Below are 21,436 nucleotides of genomic sequence, written 5' to 3'. Positions count from 1 at the left end.
ACGCTGGGTGAAGGGAGCCTGGGGGCAAATCTACAGGAGAAAGTGCCCAAGTGGACACTGAAGTCGGCCAGAAGGAGGAGATGGCAAGCAGGGCTGACACAGCCCCAAGTGGAAGGACGGGGCAAAGTCAGACCTCACTGGAATGGGATAAAAAGTTGAGTAGGAGATGAAGGAAGAACATTTCAAAAATTTGGCTTTGTGAAGGGCACAGAGTCAGAGGGTGATGAGGAGGGTGAGACACTTTGCTGATGTTGCTATTGTGTAAATGCCAGAGCAAGCTGCCTGGGGGAGGGCGGTGCTGCCCAGCACCAGCATATTTGATTCGAAACCACCCTACGTGCCTGGAAAGGAGGAAGAAACTGAGGCTACAGAAGTAAGGAGTTTGCCCGAAGTCTGAACTCTTTTCACTAAACCACAACTACTGATAGACAGGATACTAGAAAAAAAGAGTTAATTATCAGCAACAAAAATCCAAAAGCGCAATTCTATTTCCCTTTGTTTTGGCCACAGAAAAACCCACTCATAGTAATTTATGGTTTCTCTCTATTACTCTGCAAGATTTAACACAAGGAAATATTTAGAAACAACTAGAAGCTCCCTGCATTTTTCAAACTTAGAACCATAAGTCTTCTCCTTCTTACTGCTTTGAAAAAAATAACAACAACGAAAAAACCCTAATCTTATACTAGGACCTCTTTAGATCCATTTCTGGAGATCTTTTTAATACAAGGCGCTAAAAGGCCGTTAAACTACTGCTGATACTTAACATTCCAGACAAGTGACAAGGCTGGAAAAGGACAGCCTAAAAGAATTTCTGGCTATAGTACACAAATGGTTTTTCCAGATTTAGTCCAAAACAAATTGGTTCCCAAAGTTCCAACTCCCAGAATGCAAGAAAATTTGAGTCTCCTCTCCCTCTTCAGCCATATTTACAAAAAGAAAATGTTTATTCATGACCCCTTCAAACCATGGCTTTATGCTCAGATTTCTGGCAGGCAGTTACAAAATTGCACAATATTGTATTCATAAAATTAACTGTCAGCCATATTTTTAATTAAAAATATCAATTCAATATATTTGTACATTTATAACAAACTGTGATCTGAAATACAAAATGAAACATTTTCTTTTGTTATTTTACTAATCATTCAAATGTAACAATGTAATAAACCCTTTAATAATAAGCTAAAAATTTTAGATTTGAGAACTGTTTTGCCAATGGCACAAAGAAAGTCTTTCCAAACTAAACAAGTTAAAATAGATTAGAATTTGAATTCAGTTTAATAAAAATTGAAATCTTTTTTCAATAAGCACTTCACTGATTAGGTAACATGAAAAGCAATAAAAAATACTAAGGAGTACTTTTTTCTTATATCTACTGAGTATAAGGTAGTGGTCTCAACAGTGGGTAATTCTGCCCTCTAGGGGACATTTGGCACTGTCAGTAGACATTTTTGGTTGTCACAACTGGGTGAGAGGCCAGGGTTGCTGCTAGACATCCTACAATGCACAGGATACTCCTCGCAACAAAGAAGTATAGGGCCCCAAAAATCAATAAGTGTCAAGGCTGAAAAACTCTGGCATGAAGACTGGTTTAAACCGAGGAAGGAAGGGAGATGTTCGTTTTTCTGCAGCAGACTATAAATACAGGCTCATCTGCACACTGTGTTGAGCTGAGAAAGCCAACTCAACAGAATTGACTGAAAGAGCAGGGAACGTGTATGACATGGGGCCTATTACACCCTTGATTTCCATCCACATTTTCTGGGAAAGGACAGACAGCTCAAAGAAGGCTCTCTCTGATCTCCCAGAATGAAATGTAAGGAGAGTCACACGGACTCCCTGCTGACCTGCACCTCCTTCTGTGGTGTCTTAGCTAGCTGACTGGCAGACCGACAATCCCAAATGGATGGTGAAAATCCACTGTTCTCCAGTCCATCTGAAACCTCACTGGCAAGAGGGAAAGCAGGGAACTAAACCCTGAGGGCCCCCCTGCATGCCAAGCACTGTGCTGGGGATACCACACACACAGCATTTCATTCAACCCTCCTTCACCTTGAGAGGTAAGGATGACCTCAGGGCAACCGTGAAAAGGATCACCTGAGCCTCCCACAGATGGCCAACGCAAGGGTAGGGGTCTCAACAGGTCTGACTCCAGTTGCCCCACTACGGCACCACAGCAGGGTAGCTCCCTAGGCTGTCTTCCTCAATCTCAGGTGCGGCCTGCACAGTGAGACACTGAGCCACGGGAGAGACTCGTCCCGGCCCCCAAACGCAGGTCTTGGCTGACAGCATCCCCTCGTCTCCGTGCCCACCACCCCTGCCAGCCCTGCTCCAGCTCCTTCTGTGTCAGGGAAGAATCACAGCCTGGCGACCTGAATCCCGCCCCCCCCAAACCACCTCTCCAGGCGCCTGCCTACCTGCCTCAGGCCAAACGCCCCACTCCCACCCTCTCCCCGCCCCTTGTCTGCCGCAGCCACGCTCTTTCCAACACCTACACTTCCACTCGGCCATCCCGCCCCAAGAGCCCCTTACGGTCTTCTCCCACGTCACGCCAAGACTCTGCTCCAGGCACTGTGACCACAGCACCCACCTCATTGTATTTCATCCCAGCAACATTTGAGACATACTTAGACTAAAAAATATTCGCTCTTTACCCTAAGTTAAAATGTAGGTGGGCGTCCTGTATCTTACCTGGCAACCCTAGGTCCTGCACACAGACCAGCCAACAGGGAGGAAAGGGCAGCGCCAGGAGAGGAGGGAGCAGAACACGGGGATGAGACACAAGGTGAACCGGGATGAGAACGATGGGCAGAAGCTACACAGAGAACAGCAAGAATATTAAGCCCGAACCGCAGAGCTCGACAGTCAGTCCTCCACAAAATGGCCCGATCCAGAACTCCAAAGCCACTCTCCAGGGCTCCCTCCAGCAGCCGGGGTCTAGAGCAGCACGTTTCTTTCATGAAACTAGACCCCTGTGCTGGGCCCTCTGCCCGCTTCGCGCAGCTCCCTCCCACAGGCGCGTTATTCCCCCAAGTCCAGTGTCCACTGGTTGAAAACCCCCTCCTCCTTCAAAGCAATCTTGGAGGACAAGCAGCTCAAGTTCCTCGAAGCCCAGCTCAGAGGACCTGGGTCACATGAAGCCCTGCCCCCAGACTGTCCCTCCAGCACCATCAACACGCCCTCAGGGCAGCCACGTGGAAGCTTCTCTGCCTCACCAGGACCGCAAGGCGCATAGAGGAGGCGAGGCAGGGCCAGTGCCAAAGGCAGCATTTAAGAACTACACAGAGAAAGGAACCAAACGCCCAACGGACAGACAAAATCGGAGCTAGGATGTGAAGAGCCCAAGCCACTGCTGAAAGGACAAGCGTGTCAGAAGGAAATCCTGGAAGCGCTCTCGAGACACCTGTTACCCAGTTCACAGCCTGTCACACCACATCCTGCAACTGGGGGTAGAACTTGTACTCACTTATCAGTGGCAGGATGAGGATGTAAGAGGAAAACCATGGCAAGCACTTCCTTCTGAGTTCCAGATGTCATCGTGCACCCATCCCTGTGAAAATGCCGAGACTCACCATAGAACTCAATTACACTGACTTTGCTGTTGCCAATTTAGGATCATGCTGTTTGTCTTTACTGCGTGAGTAATGTATTACAAAGTCCAAGCGCTGAACTTAATTACGTGTCAGAATTTCAATACAATGCAACCAACAGGGTATCAAGAAAATAGAATGTGTAAAATAAATGTTTCTTCCTAATGCTCCATTCTAATTTTTAATAAGTAAAATTTCAGAACAATGTTACCTGATTTAGCAAACTCTGAGCTTCAGTAACAGGTTACTAGTAACATATTAAGAGTAATAGGGTTTCCCTGGTGGCGCAGTGGTTAAGAATCCGCCTGCCAATGCAGGGGACATGGGTTCGAGCCCTGGTCCAGGAAGATCCCACATGCCGTGGAGCAACTAAGCCCGTGTGCCACAACTACTGAGCCTGCACTCCAGAGCCCGCAAGCCACAACTCCTGAAGCCCACGAGCCCCTAGAGCCCATGCTCTGCAACAAGAGAAGCCACTGCAATGAGAAGCCCACACACCGCAACGAAGAGTAGCCCCCACTAGCCGCAACTAGAGAAAGCCCATGTGGAACAACGAAGACCCAATGCAGCCATTAATTAATTGATTAATTAATTGAAAAAGAAACACAATGCAGGCAAAAATAAATTGAAAACAAACAAACAAACAACCATCCCTTCTAAGGACTTCAAAACACAAACAGATTTTTATAAGAGAAGAGCAGCATTGTTCTGGGCCATAACATTAAACACAGAGCACGGTGCCAGAAGGCAGATCTCCAACTAGCAGCCTGGGACACTGCGGCTGTGCACTCAGGAATTCAGTCTAGTGGAAAGAACCCAGATTATTCCGGTAGAACCTGGTTCAAGTGCCAGCTCCACCACTTACTAGTTATGTGGCTCTGGGCATATTACTCACGTCCAAACTTCAGTCCTTACACCTCTAGGTGGAGGTTAAGAGCTCCTACACAGGACTGCTACAGGAACCACGCCAAACAGCACACTGCCATCCTCCCTCCATCACAGAGGTGAATTCCCTGTACCCTAACTTCTTACTTCTTCTTTCCCACTCCTCAAACCACCAGCAGAAAAGAAGGGCTCTCTCCCCCCAGGACAATCCCCAGGGCTGTTCTGCCCCGCTCCACCTTCCAGACAACTAAAAACACCACGGTCCACTCCAGGTGTGTGCCACCCCCTCTGGGGCCTAACTGCTGCTGTCACCCCAGGGGTCTAACTCAACACGGCCTTCCTTTGCCTTCCTCATTCAGTGGGTCACTAACTTGGACTTGCCCTTCCTCTGTCCCTGGTGTCCAGCCCTCTCCTCACTCGCTCCCTCGCCCAGTGTGAGTCTCCCCACTGGCCTTTCATCACACCTCCTGACACACATCTCTCTCTGAACCTTTCTGCATGCTTTCAATCCCTTCTATCCTTCCATCTTTCTTCTTTTCGAATTGTTGCTTTTTGTGTGTGTGTGGTAGGCGGGCCTCTTACTGTTGTGGCCTCTCCCATCGCGGAGCACAGGCTCTGGACGCGCAGGCTCAGTGGCCATGGCTCACGGGCCCAGCCGCTCCGCGGCATGTGGGATCTTCCCAGACCGGGGCACGAACCCGTGTCCCCTGCACTGGCAGGCGGACTCTCAACCACTGCGCCACCAGGGAAGCCCCAAATTGTTGCTTTTTTAACATGAGATAAAGGTATTGTGGGTTTTTGTAAAAGATTCTTTATTAAATTAGAAAATAACAGAAAAAACTCTGGGCCTGGCTTCTCAGGCCCTCTAATCAGTCCTCTCTGCTTCCTGTTTCCCTATGACCGAGGACAGCAAACTACGGTCTATGGGCCAAATCCAGCTCATCACTTGTTTTTGTACAGTCCACAAACTAAGAATATTTCTTGCTTTTTTTTTTTTTTTTTTTTTTTTTGCAGTACGCGGGCCTCTCACTGTTGTGGTCTCTCCCATTGCGGAGCACAGGCTCCGGACGCGCAGGCTCAGCGGCCATGGCTCACAGGCCCAGCCGCTCCGTGGTATGCGGGATCTTCCCGGACCGGGGCATGAACCCGTGTCCCCTGCATCGGCAGGCGGACTCTCAACCACTGCGCCACCAGGGAAGCCCTATTTCTTGCACTTTTAAATGGTTGGGGAGAAAAAAAAAATCAAGAGTATTTTGTGACATCAAAAAATATACAAGATTCAAGTTTTCAGATCCACTAAGAAAATTTTATTGAAACACAGGTACACTCATTCATTCATGTATTTCTATGGCTACTTCTGTGCTGATTAGTTGCAACAGAGACTATATGGCCTGCAAAGTCAAAAACATTTACTACCTGGCTCTCTTACAGAAAAAGCCTGTCAGTCTCTCAGTCTCTACTGAGACTATAATGATATGCCTTCCCCTCCTCTTGGCTGACTTTGACTTTCTTCTTCTTTTCTTTCTTTTTTTTTTTTTTGGCCGCACCATGGAGTCTTCACCACTGGAGCGCCAGGGAAGTCCCTTTGTTTTTTGGGGGGTTGACTTTCATATAGAACTACAGGTGACTAAATTCCCCACCTCAAGAATGTTTTCCCCTTTTCCAAATCCTAACCATTACCAGCAGCTTATATGGAAGCAGGTAAGCAAAACATTCCTTGTTACTATACAGATTGAGGCCTTGGCGATGCTGTCCCCATGTGTACAAGGGACGGCTGACGACCCCCTATTCACTTCCAATCTTTCACAGTGGGCTGGCAGGCTAGCAGCTAGGAAAGAGAGCATGCAATATAGGGTACTGAAAGAAATGCTCAAGGAAGCCATGGAAATAATGTGTCTGTCCTATACCACAATGTCATCATTTAAGTGTTACCAGTATAGGTGAAAGTCAAAAAGATTCAAAACAGCAGAATTTCAAAAAGAAATCAGGAAGAAAAAGCTGATGAAGGGCAGAAGGGGATGACGAGAAAACCAACAACTTAGAGACTCTAACAAACTGTGGTTACTGGAAAACTGTGGAGACCCTAGCATTAAAGGGGCAGGCAGCCCTCCCCTGGAGGCCAAAGCAGCCTAAGAAGGAAGGTCCCTATGAAGCTGGAACCTCAGCTCATCGGGTGTCCTGACGCCCTCGAGCTGCCACGCTACATAAGGTGGCCTAACCCCAGGGATCACTATCTCCTTGCACACCATCTGGGAACAAATAAGAAGTAAGAAACCTGGAATGCATCTCTGTGACTAGTCTCAATAGGAAACCCTGACCTTTTGAAGGCAAGACGTTTTCACCTCAAATTTTTTTCAAGTTTACCGAGATATAATTGATAAATAAAACTGTAACACATTTAAAATGTACATCATGGCGACTGATGTACATATACATTGTAAAAGGATTCCCACCACCTAGTTAATGAATACATCACCTCATATATTTATCTTTTGTTCATGTGTGTGAGAAGCAGATTTTGGAAGGGTGCAGGTGCTGTCAAAGGTTAGAATCTGATCCTATTGTCCACAAGTTCCCGGGAAGAGGAAAGCTCTGAAAGGCAGACTCTGGAAGACTTGCTTCTGTAGCAGAAGAGGGAGTTTGGGCTTAAAGTGTCCCCACAGCACAGCAGGGCTCTTCCAAGGGCAACAATATAGTCCTGAGCTGAAATAAATCATCTGATTTACACTGTCTGGATCCAGGAAGACAGGAGTCCCAGGTAGACTGTCCTCCTCAGAGGACCTGGTAGGGTACTGTGTGCAGTTCTAGAACCACACTGTGAGGAGAAAATCTAATAACCAGCCTGTCTCCAGTCCAGAGAGCTCTGAAAACAACTCAAGTAAGTGAGACTTTCAACTCGGTAAGTGAAAATAGTCGTTTTCAAACTTCAAAAGGTCCAGAAGGCAGGAATAGGACTAGAGAGTGAAAGTTATCAAGCGACAGATTCCGAGGCAACTAATAATCAGCGATGTCCCTACACCAACCGAGCGGCCTTAAAACTGGTTGGGTCCTCCCCTCGCCGAAGGCACTCAAGCGGGGGCCGGGAGGACTGCTCGTCATCAGATGCCAGCTGAATGATCGGCTCCTGCACTAACTTCGGTTAGCTAGATAACTTCGACAGTCACAACGCTTCAGCTCTCAGGGCTCCAGGTAACAGTGGTGTAACATCAACTGTTTTAAAGAGCATCACATTGAACTTACACGGGGAATTTGCTGGGCTAACTTTCTCACTTGCCTGTTTCCTGAGGGAATCTCTTTCTCAGTGCAGCCACCAGCCACCCCCATCACCTGAAATGTCCCAAGCTCACTTCTGACACAGCATGGCACAGATATCTAAGCTCCAGGCCCCTGACAATTAAAAAAAAAAAAAAAAGTATGTAGACAAAAGAAACCAGTAACTGCTATGCAAAAATTAATCAGCTGTTTGAGAGATAACAGGTCTTTTTCCTCTTGACCTCACTACGCTCTGAAGCTTCACCAGCAAAGATGTTCAGAGACTAAGAACCCTTCACAGAAGTCACTCTCTGGCGTCAATACAGACCCTGCTGCTGCTGACCACCCTCTCCCCGACCACCCTCTCCCCACCTGCAGGACTCCCTGGCCGGACAAGGTGCAGCACCTATGCAATCACATGCGACGAGGAATGAAACAGCATAGGAACCTTGGGTGGTTATCCCTGAGGATAATGAACCTTGGGTGAAAAAGTAAACACTGTGTTAGCGTTTCAGCAGAGACTCTCATACTTGCATAATAAATCCCCCTCTTAGCCTACCATCACAGGATATACTCTTCAATTTTTATTTCCTGCTTAAAAAAAATCACTACAGAAATAGTATTGGAAAAAATTATAAATTCCAAATTAATACTTCACTGTCACTTTATTTAAAATAATGTGTATACTGCATATGTGAGAAAAACAAACCAATCACACAATATCATCATTAACTACTATCAAGTGGCCATCCCATATTTAAAACTTACCTCTGAGTGGCTTAAGGGAGAAGAGGCATGAAATTAGGAAGAGAAGAGAGGGGGCCCTGTCAAGCGCTCAGGCAAGAAAGGGTGTAGAAGGAGGAGGCAAAGAAGAGGACCTCAGTAAGACCAGGTAGGCATCAAGGTCAGTCCCCCAGCCATCGTCCTGTGACACCCCCACAGGCTTTGTCACTAGTTGCCCCTTCAATTCTTGGGCAGTTTTTCATACGTGGAGCCAAATGTCAGTGCAACTATAACTACCATTTACTAGGGAACCTGCCAAAGCAGCACAAAATAAATCCAGCCCTCTTTGCATGTGAAAGCTCTTCAAATATTTCAATTATAAGAGAAACAATGCCCTACATAGTCTTCTATTCTCCAGGCTAAATGGCACTGTCGTTCCTTCAACCATATGGCAAATGCATTCCAGTTGAAAGGCAGCATATTACAGTGAAAAGAACACATAGGACTTTTAGTCAGAAAACTGGGCTCAAGTCCAAGCTTGGCCCCTGGTTAACTCTGTATTCTTAACCTCGTTTCCTCATTTATAAAATTAAGGAAAATAACTACCTTAAGCTGTATGGTGAGAGGACCATATTTAATGAAAGGTACACATGAAATGTATGCTTTTTCAGCCATGCTGCCATGGATGCTCATTAGATTCCACAGTACTAATAATCTAAACCTCATAAACCTTATGAATTAAATTAGTTTTATAAATAAAGTTTTGGAACCCAACCCAGCTAAGCACATGTGTGGTGGGGGAGGACAGCGAGAAGCAAAGGCAGGAGAGGAGGTGACTAAGATCCCTGTACTGCTAGACAGTATGCTGGGTGGCATTTATATTCTACACTAGACCTTCAGAAATATTACTTTAACATAAACTTGCAGGTTGTGTTTTGTTCTGAATTTTTATAAACGAACATTAGTAACTGAATTGCCCAAAAAAATTTTCTGCAAAATAATGTTTTATTCATTAGAGTGACATTCTGATTATTAATAGATGACTAGCATTCCATCATGATGGAGCTGGTCAGGATGAGCAAGACTTTGACCTGGATGGGTAACACAAACGGTGAATAACTGTGTCTAACTTCATTTCAAAGTCAAATATAAAAAACAAAATCAGAACCAAAATGTTTATTTTAACTGCATTACCACTAGGGCCAACATAGAAGGGTTAGTGCAGACCAAACTAGGCTGCATATCAATATAAATCTGCCCTTATTGGGAGGGAATTCCCTCTAGGCCTAACCACTCTAGAGGACCCAGATTATTTTCCCTAAGCATCACCATGAATAATTTAAAGTAGGCTTTACTGGAGGGACAATCTCAATAATTCATAGGGCAATATAACAAACACAGAAAAGTTCAGGAAGAAAACAAGAGTCTTGACTGGGCCCAGAAGTTTTGCCATGTCCCCCAAAAGTACTCTCAACTGCATCCATCAGAAACCTCCAGCACATATATCTCACCTGGTTTTTGGGGAACAATGTCTATTACTTTTCAACAGGATAAGAGGATTTGGATACAGTTTATAAATATGCAAACTTTGCTACCAAGGACTCATATGTGGATCTCCTAGAACTCCATATCCACATTAACCAATTGGGTCTTTTTTTTTTTTATGAAAATGTTTCTACTTTCTCCTGCAAGATTATTAATACTAATACTGACTTAAAGTAACTTGTAACAACATTTAGGGCAATCTAGTCTTTGGTACCTCATATACACTACTCAGAAAGCCCCCAAAGACTCAAACTGCAATGGTAAAACCCTAGGCTATGCTACTTGTTTATTTCCGGACTTTCCACCCCTGCTCCTATTAGAACGTAAACTCTAAGAGTGCAGGGTGTTTTGTTTGTTTTGTTCATGCTGTTGCCTCAGAGCCTAGAACACTGCCTGATCCAAAACAGCCTTTTATTATCTGCTGAATTGAATGAGTAAACAGTATATTTATACTATGGAATATTACTATGAAGCCATTAATCACAATGAGTCAGAATGATACCAGCTGATTTAATGGACTTTCCAGAAGTATTAAGTGAGAAAACAAAAAGCAGAAGTGCCAAAAATATCCCATGTTTTAAAAAGTATGCCCTGAAAATCCATATATTGATCAGGAAGTGGAGAACTTAGAACTTGACACACTGCTGGAGGGACTGTAAAATGGAGCAGCTTTGAAAAACAGTTGGTGGTTCCTCAAAAAGTTTAACATTGCTACCATATGACCCAGTGATTCCACTTCTACGTATACACCTAAGAGAACAGAACACATCTGTCCACACAAAAACTTGTACATGAATGTTCACAGCAGCATTATTCATAATATCCAAAAGTGGAATAAACCAGGGACTTCCCTGGCGGTCCAGTGGTTAAGATGCTGCACTTCCAATGCAGGGGGGCGGGTTCAGTCCCTGGTCGGGGAACTAAAATCCCACATGTTGTGTGGCCAAAAAATTTTTTAAAAAGTAAAGAAAAGTGGAATAAACTAAATGTCCATCAACTAATGAATAGATAACAAAGTATGGACTATTATTTAGCCATTAAAGGAATGAAGTACTAATGAATGCTACAACATGGATAACCCTTGGAAACATTATGCTAAATGAAAGAAACCACACAAAAGGCCACATATTATCTGATTCCATTTATATCCAGAACAGACAAGTCCAGAGAAAGTAGATTAGTGATTGCCAGGGGCTTGGGAGAGTGGAGAATGGGGAGTGACTGTTGCTGGGTACAAGGTTTCTTCCTGAGGTGATGAAAATGCTCTGGAATTAGAGAGTGGTGCTCAATGCACAACTCTGTGAATGTACTAAAAACCACTGAGGTGTGCAATTCAAAAAGCATGGCAACCTAATGTCGATCAACACAGGAATGGATAAAGAAGATGTGGTACATATATACAATGGAATACTACTCAGCTATAAAAAAGAACAAAATCATTCCATTTGCAGCAACATGAATGGACCCAGAGACTGTCATACTGAGTGAAGTAAGTCAGACAAAGACAAATATTATATGATATTGCTTATATGTGGAATCTAAAAAAAGGGAACAAAATGAACTTATCTACAAAACAGAAATAGAGTTACAGATGTAGAAAACAAACTTATGGTTACCAGGGGGTCAGTGGGGAGAGATAAATTGGAAGATTGGGATTGACATATACACACTACTATGTATAAAACACTGATAGATAACTAATACGGACCTACTGTATAGCACAGGGAATTCTACTCAGTACTCTATAATAGCCTATGTGGGAGGGGAATCTGAAAAGGAGTGGATATATGTGTATATATAGCTGATTCACTTTGCTGTACACCTGAAACTAACACAACATTGTAAATCAACTGTACTCTAGGGACTTCCCTGGTGGTCCAGTGGTTAAGAATCTGTCTTCCAATGCAGGGGACACAGGTTCCATCCCTGGTTGGGGAACTAAGAGCCCACAAGCCTCAGGGCAACTGAGCCCGCATGCTGCAACTACTGAGCCCACGTGCCACAACTAGAGAGAAGCCCATGCACCACAACTAGAGAGAAGCCTGCACACCGCAACTAAAGATCCCACATGCCACAACTAAGATTGGATGCAGCCAAAAATAAATTAAATTTTTAAAAAAACTATACTCCAATAAAAATTTAAATAAACAAATAAATAAATTTGACTCATTTAAGTTGGAAAAAAACAAAAAGGATGAACTTTATGGTATATGAATTATACCTCAATAAAGCTGTTATTTTTAAAAACCATACATGTTTGCAAATGAATACATGAATGAATATATGCATACACAATTCTTGCATTCAAATGAATACATGAACGATGAAGAGTGGCATGAAAGGTTGACATTCCTGGTGGTGGAATTCGGGGGAGGGGAGAGTGGGGTGGGGAGAGGAGACAAGTGTTGAGGCAAGAAGGAAGAGATAAACAAAAAAAGACTAAAAAATCCAAGGCTGGTGGCCTTGAGTGGCGGGGGGCCGGGCAAAGTTGAATAAGTACGCAATGAGGTAAGCTCGAGGAATAAAAATGAGGGGGACTTCCCTGGCAGTCCAGTGGTTAGGACTCAGCACTTTCACTGCAGAGAGCCCAGGGTTCAATCCCTGGCCAGGGAACTAAGATCCTGCAAGCCTTGCAGCTCAGCCAAAAAAAAAAAAAGAATAAAAATGAGGGAACTAGGTTTGAAAAATCCAGCAGGTAATTTGTAACAGGGCAGAGAAAACACACCTGAGTAAGTGTAATGATGTGACGGAGTCTGTAGAAAGGCAGAGGCCAGAAAGGGAAAAGAACAAGAACACAGGACAGAAGATTTAAGACTGACCCTAACCAGGGACTTCCCTGGTGGTCCAGTGGTTAGGACTCGGTGCTTTCACTGCTGGAACCTGGGTTCAATCCCTGGTCAGGGAACTAAGGTCCAGCAAGCCACCAGGCCAGGGCTGGGGGGTTGGGGCGGGAGGCTGGGGGAGACTGACTCAAACCCACCAAGGTTTAAAATATGCAAGGAGAAGACTCAATAGCTCCTGCTCAAGAACTCTTGGGCCTCGTGGGGTAGAACAAAATTTGACCAGGAGACGCTTCCAGGGAAAGAAGGGAGTGGGACTCAGGACACTGGCGTCTCCCACATGGGAGGACAGGGGCATCTCTCGGAAGAAAATGTCCAGTTGTGACTGTTCTGGAAAACAGCAGACCCAACAAACTGCTTCAGGACTTCCCAGGGGACGAGGTGCCCCTGGAAAATGGCTGAGTTGGGACTTTCCCCAAGAACATGAGAAGTGAGAGAGGAAGGGACAACTTTCATTTTTAACAAGTATTTCTTGACAAATCCTAACACTGCCGTCAGTTTCTTTGCCTCTTTCCCAAGCTTAATCAGGGTCTTTTTTTTTTTTTTTTGTACAAACTCAGTTCTTTTGAAAAGAAGTGTAATACGGGGCTTTTTTTTTTTTCAAGAGACAAAGTATTTTTCCCCTTTAACATTTCTGTTTTCCCTGGGCTATATGCACAAGAGACGAACTTGAAATTTAATATCTTCACCTCTTAAAACTTCACCAGCAGAAACTAATATAAATAAATAAATAAATAAATAAATAAATAAATAAATAAATAAATAAAAAGAAGATGTGGCACATGTAAAAAAAAAAAAAAACTTCACCATCCCCAAAGAACAACAACAACAAAAACCACCACCACCAAGATGGAAGGTATACAAGGGGAAAAAGGGAAACAACATGAAACAAATGCACATTCCTTCCAGAGCCTGGAACAAAGGTGATATAATAGACATCACAGACAGAGTCTCCTCTGTCAAGAAATTAGATTTTAATTAGACACTAAGAAACAATCAAATGGACTTTGCAAGTTGGTGTGCACGGCTGGGAGGTGTCTCAGGGATGGCGAGGCCAAGTGGATCTGGAGTGAAAAGCTCCTCAGGGGCAGGGACTAAGTGACCCACTTCCTCAGGACCCATGCCTGACAAACTACTCACCCAGCAGATGCAACGACACGCACCCGGCTCTGCACTGCGGTGTCCCAGCTGGTGGAGAAGAGCAGACAAAACCAGGGAGCCAAATCCTAACTGGGCAGGGTGCTGGACAAGCCTGCAGGAGACAGGATAAGGGATGCCTTTCAGGCCAGGTCCTATCTGAGCTGAGTTTTGAAGGATGAAGAAAAGCTTTCCAGCAGAGGAGACTGGAGAGAGCTCCAAGGACCAAGAGCTCAACGAAGCTCAACGAAGAACCTAAAGGGAGGTGGGGGCATGACGAGAGTGACAGCCAGAGCCCAGTGACACCAAGCTAAGGATCGGTAGATCTGATTGTAAAGATAGTGGGAGCCATTGAAGGATTTTAAATTGTGCAGAGAGCAGGGCAGTAACCGTGAACAGATTAACATTTTAGAAAGAAAGGAAGGGGCAAACCTCAGGATTTAACCAAAAAATAAAGACAAGAACTACAATGAAGATGTGCAAAAAGGTCAGGGAAAACACTTAACAGATCTGCATTCTCTTTTTCTGGACAAATGTCCTTTACAGAGTTTCCATGTTATCCTTTGAAAATGGAGAACTCAGGTGGGTGAGAGCAGTCAGTCCTCCCAATGTGAACATGAGTATTTGAAGAATTACAGATTGCATTATTAATTTTAATTTGAGACACTTTTAAAATGTATGCTTGATACACATTATATATTGTAGTTTTGTAAGTACAAAAGAAAATTTACAATAACTCTAAATCTAAATCTAGTACGACTTTTTAAATCTTTAAAAAATTTTAAGATTTCACAGACACAATGGTCATCTATTACATTCGCTTTGGAACTGGACAGGGTGCTGGACAGCCACTTCTCCCCTCAGCATATCTGAAATACAATCTGTAAGCCTAATTTCTTGATGGTCATGGTGTTTCACAGCAAAAGACTGGGGTCACAATACTAAAAGGTTTCGGAGCTGACAGAGAATCCCCACAGGGGTTCTTTACCTCAGCAGCCAGTCTATTCAATACTAACAATTCCAACCACCAGGAGGAATTTCCCTGCCTAGGCTTATACAACCACAAAAATATCCTGACATTTTATATCTGGTAGGAAAGGATGATCAGAAGTGTCTTTAATAACAAGCAAATTCAACAGAGCCTTCTTAGTTGCCTGTGGATTGGGACACATGACCACAAAGTAACTCATCTTTACTCTTAAAAAGTAATCTATATTTTAATCTTCTCAGCAGCAAAAGCCCCAGGAACTTTTTCACTAAACTCCCTTACAACAACAGTAAAACAACAGATTCTACGTTCTATTTCTAAAAATACCTTATTGTGATAAGAAAACCAACCTGTAGTTGCCATTTATTACAATCTCATTTACCACCATTTACTATCAACATCATGTCATAGAAGATGCTTTAATTTTAATATCAAGAAAATGACATTTTTTAGAAAGGGAAATCCTAGTTGAATAATTTAGTTTTATGAAAAACTCCCTATATTGTCCTCATTTTTCTTAATACACTGAAGCCCACTCAACAGTTCATTTCAGGGCCCTGACCAAGAGTCTCCGAGATTGGTTCTCACCAGCTTTACAACACCACCTGGTCTTTGACGAAGGACAACAATGTCATGGAACTGGTGAGAAGGCCCAGTTCTACCCCTGGCTGAAGAGGACTAAGTAGGCAAAGATCCATTAAACATTAAAATTGGCAACTCAAGCTCCTTTCCATCTCCACTCCCAAACCCCACACTTTACAGATGGGGAAATGAAGCCCAGAAGGGAAAACCGACTTGCCCAAAGCCATAAAGCCAAGAGAATTTAACTCACCTACTGACACCCTGCCACTGTTCCTCTACTGAGGTGGAGAGTTTGCGTAATGACTATGGACAAGTTAGCCATGTGATTTAAATATGTACATGGTTATACAGCAAGTCTTAATGTATTATGAAAACCCATTCCTAATAATAATTTTGAACCAAAGCAATACTATCATCTGAGTCATCTAAAATATAAGATGTACTTTATGGAGTCAGTTATAAAGAGAACCTCTGCTTCAGAGAAATCCCGTCTCAAGAGGACACACTGCAGATACACAACCCCAAAAGTTCAAGTTTAAAACAGAATTTTTTTTTTTTTTTTTTGGCGGTACGCGGGCCTCTCACTGTTGTGGCCTCTCCCGTTGCGGAGCACAGGCTCCGGACGCGCAGGCTCAGCGGCCATGGCTCACGGGCCCAGCCGCTCCGCGGCATGTGGAATCCTCCCGGACCGGGGCACGAACCCGTGTCCCCTGCATCGGCAGGCGGACTCTCAACCACTGCGCCACCAGGGAAGCCCAAAACAGAAATTTTGATACAAACCTCACCTTAACCAAAACTGCTATAATCACTTCCCACTCACTATGATGCTGAACTGCACACTTAGATATTTGGACTGTTGCCAAGGTGCAGAGTGATAAAGCTTTTCTATGGCACAATATTCACTTTCTTTTCTTTTTAAAAAAATTTATTTTATTTATTTTTGGCTGTGTTGGGTCTTCGTTGCTGTGCGTGGGCTCTCTCTAGTTGTGGTGCGCGGGCTTCTCACTGCGGTGGCTTCTCTTGTTGCAGAGCACAGGATCTCGGTGCACCGGCTTCAATAGCTGTGGCTCGCGAGCTCTAGAGCACAGGCTCAGTAGCTGTGGCACACGGGCTTAGTTGCTCTGCGGCATGTGGGATCTTCCTGGACCAGAGCTCAAACCCATGTCCCCTGCATTGGCAGGCAGATTCTTAACCACTGCGCCACCAGGGAAGCCCTCACTTTCTTACTGAAAATGAATGTCAAGAAAATCCCTACATACGTAGAGTATGCACAGGCAATTAAAAAGCATTCTCCAGCTATCTCAAGATGCTTGGAGTACACTCATTCAAAGGAGAAAAGGAGACACCTTTCAAGAGAAAAAAATTACTGGATCAGCTATCTCTTTATAGAAAAAAATCTTACCTAGGTCAATACCCTACTTCTCCTTACCCTTCTGCATCGATGTGTCTATTTGATAACCTACCCATATTATAGTGATGTCTGCTGGTATCTACCAAGCCCCAGGCTCTGATTTCATCTCAAGATGCAGCCCCCGGGGTGACAGCAAACATTTTTTAGTCTCTTGCATCTGTTGCAAGCTTACAAAACGTTATCAATGGCTGAAGATGATTTTTTTTTTTAAAATACAACACAGACATTTCCCCCTGCGATCAATACAGGACGGCGAATTTATGGGAATTTTCCCTGGGTCCTCCCGTGCTTGCCCGCGAATTACCAAGGGCATTAACAAATCAAGATTCTCTGCGCTTGAATGATCACAGGAGTTACTTGGTTTTGTAAATGGGCCAAAACTGAGTAGAAACTGTTTCTTTTCCAGTCAACTCCAGGGGAGCTGCCCAGAAACGAACTCTGATGTCTTAAACGTAACCACTGAAGCCATACAATGACCACACTGCGGGAAAGGCAGAATTTCCTCGGCAGAACACAAGATTATTCACATCCAACCTGATGCAATTAACCAGGTCTGGAGAAAAAAGGATACTCCTCCTGCTCCGGGCTGACCCCGCCGGCGGAGCTGGGCGCGGGTGGGGGCGCTGCCCGGCGGAAGCAGAGCCCGCAGGAGGCCCGGGTCGTCCGCCCGCCGCATCCTCGGGCCCGGGGATGGAGGCCAGGGACTAAAGGCCTGGGGGCCAGGGGCTATGGGGCGGCGGCCCCAGCCTCTCCTGGGGCGCGACGAGAGGACACCGGTGGGCGCGGCCGCAGAACCAGCCGGGCCCCAAGCAGCAAGGACGCCCGCCGGCCGGGGTCGCGGCTTGAGCTGCCCGGGGGCCCACGAGGGGATGGCGCAGGCGCGCGCCAGGCGGGGGGCCCGGGAGGGGACGGCGCAGGCGCGGGCCGCCGGGGTCTGCGGGGCCGCCGGGGCCTGGCCGCGCGGGCGGCGCTGAGTAGAGGGACGTTCCCGCCGCGCACACTCAGGGCACCCGGCCCCGGCTCTTACCGCGCGGCGCCGCCTCGCTTGCTCGCTGGCTCCGGGCTGGGGCCGGGCGGCGCGCTCGCCCGGTGGCGCGGCCCGAATCCGTTGAGTCCGGCCTCAGGGCAGCAGCCAACCCCGCGGCGCCGTTCGCCCGGCCCGCCCAGCCTCCCTCGCGGCCCACGCCCCCGGCCCGCCTCTTGTCCGTCCCACACGGCCGCCGAAGACTGCGCAGGCGCGGCACAGGCCCCGCCCACATCCGCCGCCGCGCAGCGTCTGCAGCACAGCCCACTTGGCTCGTGTCCCTCCCGGCTCGGATCGCGCAGGCGCCGTACCATCCGGCCGGCCACAGAAAGGCCTCAGGCAGGAAGTGCGCATGCGTCAGGCTTCCTGCTCGAGCTCTGGCTGGCGGATGCTCGTGGAGGATGCACTGGGTACTGCCGAGTGATGTGTTAACGCTTCATCATCCCAAAGGCTCGGCTTAGCCAAGAGGTCCAACATTCAGGAACGTATCTATAGCGTGCCAAGGACGGCGCTGGTCTTGAGCTAGACAGTGGTGGGAAAACACAGAAGCCCTGCCCTCCCGGTACTCCCCGGAGATTTGGGGGGAGATGGGATGCAGGATTTTTAAAAAAGCACAACTTTTTAAAAAATTAATTAATTTTTGTCTGCATTTGGTCTTCGTTGCCCCGCGCGGGCTTTCTCTAGTTGTGGCGAGTGGGGGCTACTCTTCATTGCAGTGCGTGGGCTTCTCATTGCGGTGGCTTCTCTGTGGAGAACGGGCTCTAGGTGCGCGAGCTTTAGTAGTTGTGGCACGTGGGCTCAGTAGTTGTGGCTCGCGGGCTCTAGAGCACAGGCTCAGTAGTTGTAGCACACAGGCTTAGTTGCTCCGTGGCACGTGGGATCTTCCTGGACCAGGGCTGGAACCCGTGTCCCCTGCATTGGCAGGCGGATTCTTAACCACTGCACCACGAGCGAAGCCCCAACATTTCTTTATTGGTCCTAAGTCTAGACAGAATTTCTTTTTCTTCCTGTGTCATTTTTACTGAGTTATATTTTTGCAGGAAAGTGTCTTTTGTTAATGTTTTCCAAATCATTGGCATAACGTTGTTCATGTAATTCTCTGATGGTTTTTGTTATAATCATTGTTTCTTTTGTTTCTGAATAAATTTCTAATACATTTATATATTTCAAAATTTAGAAAGCACCTTCTCAACCCCGTCTCCATTGCTGTAGTTCCTCTTCCCAGATGCAACTAAATGTATTCAGTTTCTTGATAAAAGTATTTTTTGAATATAAACAAATATCCAAAATAAGCAGATTGGTTCTTTAGCTTCCTTTTTTTTTTTTACACAAATGGTAGTCTACTATACATAATGATCTCTTCCTTTCTTTTTAAAACTGGAATAGCCATGATGGTTTAATAGTCTGGAGATAATCAATCATTCAACATTTGTGTAGGACTTAGGTCATGGTCCTCATCACCAGACGGCCTGGGTTTGAATCCTGGCTTCACTTACTAACCATTTGTCTTTGCATTTCAGTTTCTTCATCTACAAAATGGGAGCTGTTATGGGTTGGGGGGATTAAGTGGGATAATGCATGAAGGGAGCTTAGCATGATGCCCAGCACCCAGTAAACACCTGGTGACTGTGAAGGGCATTCATGTTGCATCTGTTTCAGCATTTACAGTTCAAACAGGACTCAACATCATTTAGATCTTCACGCCAGCCCTGTAAGAACTGCATGGAGAACAAGAGATACTTTTTTTATATTAAAGTGCACAAAATAAATATACAACTCAATGAAATACAAAAAAGTGAAGGTCAAGAAAAAGAACTTGAGCAGTTTGCCAAGTCCCTCCTCTCCCCTGCCAACACTACATCCTCCCCAAATGTAACCACATTCTGACATCTAACTCAGGATGAATATGGGCTGATTTTGAACTTTAAATAAATGGAATTGTATTGATTTCCTAGGGCTGCTGTAACAAATTACCACAACCTTGGTGGCTTAAACCAAAAGAAATGTATCAACTCACAGTTCTAGAGGCTGGAAGTCCAACATCTAGGTGTCAGCATCTCTGAGTCTCCTCAGAAGGCCCTGGGGGAGGATCCATCCCTTGCCTCTTCTACCTTCTGCCAGCTGCCTGCATTTCTTGATGTTCCTTTGCTTGTGGCTGCATCATTCCAATCTCTGCCTTGGTCTATGGCCTTCTCTGTGTTTGTGTGAAATCTCCCTTCGATTCTTATATAAGGACACTCATGATGGCGTTTAGGGCCCACCTGGATAATCCAGAATAACCCCCCATCTCATGATCCTTAATTTATCACATCTGCAGAGACCCTTTTTCCAAATAAGGTAACGTTTATAGGTCCCAGGGAAAGACTGGATATCTTTAGGGGGCATTATTCAGCCTACAGCAAGTATCTTTTTGTGTCTACCCTCTTTCACACAACATGAATTCTGTGAGATTCATCCATCTTGTTGCATGCATCTGTGGCATGCAAAATGAATATCATTTTGGTTGCTGTGTAGTATTGCACTGTATGAATTTACCATTCCATGGTTTATCCATTCTATTGATGGACATTTGGGTTGTCTCCAGTTGTGAGCTATCTGTGGAATGAAAATTGGATTAAGCAAAAAAAGATTCCTGGAGTCTCCAAGCTATATGCATCCTTGGTACACACCCTTCTAGGTTATCTGATTCTGATTCTGCCGGGGCTTTGGGCCTTATATTGTCTTTGAGCTCTTTCGCAATATTGTAGAAAATTGACAGCAATGCAAATAATTCTTGTCCAGGGACAACCCTCCCCCACAGTGGAAAAACCAGTTTTGCCTCCAAGTTCATTTCAGTATTTCTGTTCTATATATGTGTCTGACCTTGGAGTTCTCCTTTGAACTGATGGTAACATCTTACTGGTTCCCTCATTTAATGAATGAGTTAAGTAAACTCTTTGATATATGTTTATTTTATATTTGTATAAGAGTCATGATTTTACCTTTTTAAAACATTACCCTTTAACATTAGGAATAAAGTTCCTATGAACGTCTTTATACACAGCGAAGTACTTTTAATGAACCAAAACTACTAACCTAGATTTTCTGCCATTGAAATTCCAAAGCAAAAGCGCCATTTTCCACCAAGCAGGAGGCTACTGACATTTCCTGAGTAGGAACCAGGTCTGCTGAACCGCACCTGTGCAGGGTTGGGTGGGTGGGTGGGTGGGAGAGGGTACAAAGATGGTTTTGACCAGGTCCCTAGCCTCTGAGAGCCTTCTCTGCCTGGGACAGCAGTGTAACCTGGTCCTGAATCAGGTGAGATGCTGCTAAGGTGTCCCGGAGGGGTCAGCAGGATTCTGGGAGGAGGTGGCATTTGAGGAGGATTTGAGGCAGAGAGAGCCTCCGCCACTAGACCTCGGAACTGGGCTTCTATAATGTGGACAGGGGCCAGTCACTGCAGCTTTAGGACAGGGA

The 21,436-nt window shown here is 45.3% G+C and overlaps 1 protein-coding gene across 3 annotated transcripts in view; it reads right to left on the bottom strand.

Moving 5' to 3' along the window:
• The window catches only part of SPECC1L (sperm antigen with calponin homology and coiled-coil domains 1 like), a 128,843-nt gene extending 110,747 nt beyond the window's left edge, over window positions 1-18,096 (bottom strand). For 2 of the 3 annotated variants that reach the window (XM_082641584.1, XM_082641586.1), the window contains exon 1: window positions 17,984-18,096. The gene's annotated coding sequence lies outside the window, so the exon portion shown is untranslated. Of the gene's footprint in view, window positions 1-13,978; window positions 14,091-17,983 lie in introns of all 3 variants that reach the window. The other variant, XM_082641585.1, reaches the window with a different exon arrangement.
• Between the last annotated feature and the right edge of the window lie 3,340 nt (window positions 18,097-21,436).

Source organism: Mesoplodon mirus (assembly GCF_964341445.2).
Source record: "Mesoplodon mirus genome assembly, chromosome: 13".
Classification (NCBI taxonomy): Eukaryota; Metazoa; Chordata; class Mammalia; order Artiodactyla; family Ziphiidae; genus Mesoplodon; species Mesoplodon mirus.
The sequence above is the reverse complement of the archived record's forward strand: the minus strand, read 5'-3'. Positions and strand labels throughout refer to the sequence as shown.